The following is a 6,255-nucleotide window of genomic DNA, read 5'->3' on the forward strand; positions in this document are numbered from 1 at the left end:
GGGGCTGGGAGAGTGGGTGGGGCCAGCATCTCCGTAGAGGACCCAGCCTCTGGTTGCCTCAGGGCACGGTCCAGGATTGTGCCCTGCCCCGCTTTTTTAAACTTTGATTTTTTTAGAACCCTGGATAGCCTAGATGTCCAGGGATCTAATTTTGTCCCTGTGCTGCAAATTTGCAGCACAGGGAAAATTTTTTCGTTTCCGTATGTGCCTATTGATCCATCTCAAAGAGGTTTGAGATGGGGCAAGAGGCATGTGGCACTCGTCTGGACACGCCCATAAGGAGCAAATCTGCTCCTCCCTGATCTGCTATGTTCCACACATAGAAGCTGCCTGTGCCACTTATAGCACCTGTGCTGCAGGTTGGTCCCTCTGGTCTAAAAAGTGCCTGGGCATCAGTCAAATGTTAGGCATAGTTACTTATTCTTACTCTAGGAAACTAAGCATTTCCTTGGTTCCCACTGGGCTTTAAAGTGAACCCATTTGCCTTCATCAATGATACCTTAGCCTTCAAAGTACAGTGTGTGACACACACAAACATGCAAAGATTGAGAGGGTTGTAACCTGGGCTCCCTTCAAAGGCTGTCCCAATGTTATTTCTGTTCCTCTAGTACAAACTTCTAGTACTTTCTAGTGGGCAGGAAGGACCAGGAATCTGAGGCCACAAAAGTCTTGTAAGCCTCCGTGGTTTGAGTGCAGTGAGGTCAGTATATGTCATATTAGCTTCCTGTTCTAATGCAGCTGAGACTTTGCAGACTGAAAGAATTCTCTCTCTCTACTCATGCTGCCCTTCTTCCAAGAACACAGGCTTTTAATTGTTTTTTCCTCCAAGGCATCCATGGCAGTTTAGACAAGTGCTTTTCTCAAAGTTTTCTTCCAGGACTCCAGCGGGCAAACTTCTGGATATTTACACAGGTCTTATGATAATATTATCAGGTGTTATCAGAGGTATAATTTTCATCATGGTCTTGGAGACTTTCATTGCTAAAGTTTGAGAATTGCTGCATGGATAATTTTTGTTTCCCATCATGTCTATGAAATGATTGCTAATGACATTGTATGCCTTTACAGTTTGGACAGGATGATTCTTGAAGTCCCTTTCAACCCTATGAGTACTGAAGCTCTGATAAAACTTACTACAAGTGACAGATGTATCTGATATGTCATATTTTAAATAATTGTTGTAATTTTTTGTCTCTGCAAAAATTGTTATATGGTCCATGGAATTCTCTATTAAATATACATGATTAATACCAACCGGGGAACAAAAGAGATAGGGCACCTGGAAAACTACTAAGTAAAACATCTTTAAGAAATCTTACAAATTTCTAGGATAAATTCATTTTGCATTATCTCTTGGTCACTAAAAACTCCCCAAAAGACCATGGCCCAAAACCTATTAATAAATGGCAACATATTGAATCAGTGTAATAATGATCTTCAGGTAATTTGTGATAAGCCTTCTCATATGTTTTTTGCACTACCACTATATAGCTGTAACAACAAGCTTAGATTATTTTAAAATAAAAGATTTTCTGAATTTTAGAGGAGAAGTAATCCAAATTAGCTGTTTTTGCTTTATAGGGTAACAAGTGAGAAGCAGTAAATTCATGGTTTGATTGTAAAATAAGTAGATAAATATATAACAGAGAAGCACAGAGAAATACCTAAGTACATCTTCTGCTTTTGGCAGTTATATATAGTTATCTGGCTCCAAATGCAATATGGATGTTCTAGCATCCAGACAGCTTAGCATGCTCAGAAGATTGCACTCTGGTCAGGTAGGGACACTTCTCCATATGCTTGTATTGGAGTGACTGTGGGAGCATCTACACATGTTATCAATGTGAATGAACAGACTCTGGCACAGTGTGAACCAGAGTTTATTGCTCCCAAATGCCACATTTGCACGTGCGCCTGCAGCACATTGAGCTGGGTTGTAGCAGCCTCAGACAGCAGGGGACCTGAGGGGTGGCAGGGTGAACTTGCCAGGCCAGGGCTGCTCTGACGCAGCTCAACATGCTGTGGGGGGACTGGCCAGGGGACAAGGGTACTTCAGTGTGAAGGTAGCCAGCAGGCAACCCCTGTACTGAAGTACCCTTATGCCCCAGCCAGCCTCATTAGCATCTACACGTGCATTGCAACAGGTTAATGATGCCGCAGGATTGTGCTTGTGTTTACAGGAGAATAGACTGCACATGTAGATGCTGAGACTTTACTGCAGAGCTAATTATGCAACTCCACAGTAAACATTTCATGTAGATGAGCCGTGTAAGCCCTGAAATTCTACCTGGACATAAACCCTGGACTATCATCTGTTAGAAACTGTATTTTAACCTAATAGCTTGGGGCATATGTGTTCCTGACGCAGTGCTGGGAGCTTTTAATTAGTGTGCTGTGCTAAGTAAAAGTGCTCAGTGCCACATCAGGAGCATGTATATCAGCACCACAGTGTGCCTCCATGCTGAGAAAATGGCAGTGGTGTGCTTTTAACTAAAGCACATTGCATGCATTTTAATTCAAAGCGCACCACTGCCATTTTCTCAGTGCAAAGAATTTTCTCAGTTGTTCTGCTGATACACGTGATGTGAGGCTGCCAAAGCACATCAATTTACACGCTCCAGCAGCCTTGATTAATTGAATCTGCTCCAACGCATGTCACATCAGTCTCCTTGCATGTCTATAAGTGCCCTTAGTGATTAGGGCTCTCACCCAGGATGTGGGAGACCCAGGTCCCAGGTTCCCCTCTTCCAGAAAGGGTTTTAATCCATCCATATCTTTCCTACTTAGCACAATTCACTAACCACCAGGCTGCAGGTTAGGCATTATTCATTGCTGGATTGCTGGCCCCCTGGGCAAGTCAGCAAGGGGACCTATTTGTCTTAGCCCAGAGTTATTGAGCACCCACTAAACAGTTACTTTTATTGTGAAATACAAGAGCCAAAACAACTACCTCAGTGCCTCACTGTAGAAGACAATGATGTGGGGATTAGAAAAAAACTTCCCGTACAGACAAGCTATTCCAAAGTTGTCCATTACTGGGGATTTGAACTGTATCCAGAACACCTAATGGAGGCTACTACTGACTGTATGACAGTAACTCAGTAGAGCATAAATGTAAGGTTATATAACATTGGTGTTCTTGAGTCTGGGCTGCCTAGTTTTTTGGGTTATGGCTTTGAAAACTTGGCACTGCTTAATGCTGCCCCTGACTCTCAGGAGAGGGACTCACTGTGCCTCTCTTTGTTACTTCTGTTCCTGTTAGATTCTCTCTCTCCTTCTTGGAGACTCACTCTCTGTTTAGTCTTGCTGGTAATGTCAAGGATCTTGACTACTCAGGCTAAGTACTATGGGTAGGACATTGAAGCCAGTGTGATGAACTTGGGATAGCTTCATTTCTCTCAATGAATGTTGCACAGGCATCTAAGTGCATCTCTGGTGGGTTACTTGGATCAAAATAGGTGATTATTAGGCAAAAACAAGACACAGACAAGAGTCTTGGAAGGAGCAATGAAAACACTGAGAATTGTTTACTTGCCCAAAGCTAAACCAGGATCTAGTGGTAGGTGTCCATCTGTCTCATGAGACAATAGAATTGCAGTGAGTGAGGCATCAGGTCATTGAAAATCTGTAAGTGTGGCTGTAGAGCTCAATTTTTTAATGTTATTCCCTTTGCCACTGATCACACGTGAAGTTCATATCTAACAGTCCTGAATGTGGTGTGGGATAGTTCCTGCGTTTACTTCTTTCCTCTGCATGTTGAGCTCTTCTTTCTTCAAAAGACTTCCTTTGACACTTAATAAACTGTTTCCAAGCAGTTCAGTCCTCAACAATCTTTTCCTAGGTATTTGGCTTAATGTTCATTGCCTTCATGTCTCTCACAAATATCTTTGAACCAGAGATAAGGACACTCACATGGTCTTTGTTCTGTAAAATGCTCACCATACGAGTTATCCTTGGGCATATGGCCATTGTCCATTCTATGCATCAAAGCTGATGTTGACTAAGAAGAGAATGGACGCGCAGAATGTTGGCACATTCCAAGACTGAGGAGCATGTACAACTTTGTCCCACCAGGAAATGCCTAGAATGTGGTGAAGACAAGGTAAGTGGAATCTGTTGAGGCATGTATGACTATGAGGTCCAGGATCTGCTGCTGTAAATAACTGTGGTGATGATGCAAGCATGATATACTTTGACCTTGGTCTTAGCAGTCAAGTTGTTGTTGTTCCACACCCATTTGCTCGGCATACTCATGATACCTGATGTTTTGTCAATGCGAGTGTTCGGTCCAGCCTCAAGTGACAGATTGTTGGTAACAATGGAGCCAAGGTACATAAATTTACTTATACCATCCAATAGGTTTTCACCTATTGTGATCACTGATGATGAATCAATTTTCTGGCCCATAGAACTGGTCTTCTTAATCCTGACTGTAAGACCAAGCTTTTGGCAGGCATGGGAGAAGTAACTGATGAGGCTTTGAAGGTCACTCTTTCTGTAGGATATCATTGCAGGTCATCAGCAAACAGTGGCTCACAAATCAAAACTTTCCACACTTTAGTTTTCACTTAAGTCATGTAAGGTTAAATAATTTTCCACCTGTGCACATATGTAGATAAATTCCTTCACTGGTGGTCCTGAAAGTACATTAGAAGACGAGAAAATAAAATCCATACAAGAGCTGGGGCAAAGACACAGCTGTGCTTGACTCTGCTTCAAATCTCAAAAGCCTCGGACATTGATCCATCATAGCTGATTATTCCTGCATTCCATCATAGAAAGAACAGATTATGCTGAGGAGTACTGGTGGGCAGTGAATTTTTTCCAACAATTTGAAGAGTTGTTTTCTGTGGCAAGGGTTGAAGGCCTTGGCCACATCAATGAAGGGACCGTAGAGAGGTTTCCTTTCTTACCTACATGTGGGAATGCCATCTTTTCGCAGGCCTTGCCAATGGCTAGATTGTCTCTGGCCTTACTTAGGTCTTCAGCAGTTGGAATATCATTAAGCTCTTGAAGAACAATCAGACTCTCAATAAAGGTAAGGGCTGTGCTAGTGAGACCACTTTCCCTTGAACAGAGTTCAAGATAGTGTTCTTCCCATCTTTCTATATGTTGCTATCAGTCTTTCACAACTTCTCATGATACTATCTTTAATAGAATTAACCTCTTTGCAGCTGGACTTATCATCTTCTTGATTTTATCATACATGCCTCTGATGTTTCCAGTGTTGAATGAACACTGAATTTCCTTGCGCAGTCACAGCCAATACACATCAGCACAGTATCTTGAGATCTGTTGAACAATACTTCTTGCTTTCCTCAGTACCTTCAAAGTTCCATCTGAGTCATTCTCTGTTTGTTTGGCCATGATAAATGGAATCAATTAATGTGAGTACACCTTGCAACAACCCGAGTTTCTTCTGACCTGTTTGCTGAATATAGAGTCAGCACTGACATAAATCATGTTTTTGAGAGTTCCCAGCTTCTCTTCTGAAATCTCACCCAAAAGCAGCTCTGAAGAAGCCTTTTCCAGAGCTTCTATAAATTGCAAGTTTTTCTGGTGATCAGATGTTCTTCTTCAGCAATCCTTCACAATTGAGGATAATTGTCTTCCATGATTGTCTTATCTGTTTGTCCAAACATGGCTGATGAGGCCTATCCAGGATTGACAGACTCTACTGCAGCTCAGACCTGTGTTTCTGTGTGGGGTGGGTGGTGCTAGATTTTTCTTAGGTCTACAACACGCTATTTCTGCCACTCCTGCTTTTCCATCTCCTGTTGTTGTTATGAGGCTTCAAAGTTCTAAGGTCCTTGCAGCAGACTTTTTCTCCATTTGGAGCAGTCCTGGGCAATAGTCTCCCAGGAGTTGACACTGAAGTTGCATTGTTTTAAGTTGGCCTTGAGGATGTCCCTGAAACGCTTTCTCTGCCCTCCTCTTGAGCGTATGCCTTGGTTTAAGTAGGAGGATAAAACTTGCTTCAGTAGTCTGGAGTCAGACATCTAAATGACATGGCTGGCTATAACAGGGGGCCTTCTCAGGGCCAATTTGCCTGTGGTCCACCCACCTGCTTCTGGGCCAACCACCTGCCTTCTCTCCTGCCATGCCTTGTTGTTGCCTAATTCATTATCTTAATTAGGTGGGAGGCTGCCCATTTCTTACCCCGATGCCAGGGGGTGCTATCTGCAGCTTTGTTCCTCCCCTACACTGCAGCCCAAGCCTCGCAGATCACCCCTGACCCCAAAGCCTGCGAGATGG

The sequence above is a fragment of the Alligator sinensis genome, unplaced genomic scaffold, assembly GCF_000455745.1.
Source record: "Alligator sinensis unplaced genomic scaffold, ASM45574v1 scaffold148_1, whole genome shotgun sequence".
NCBI lineage: Eukaryota > Metazoa > Chordata > Crocodylia > Alligatoridae > Alligator > Alligator sinensis.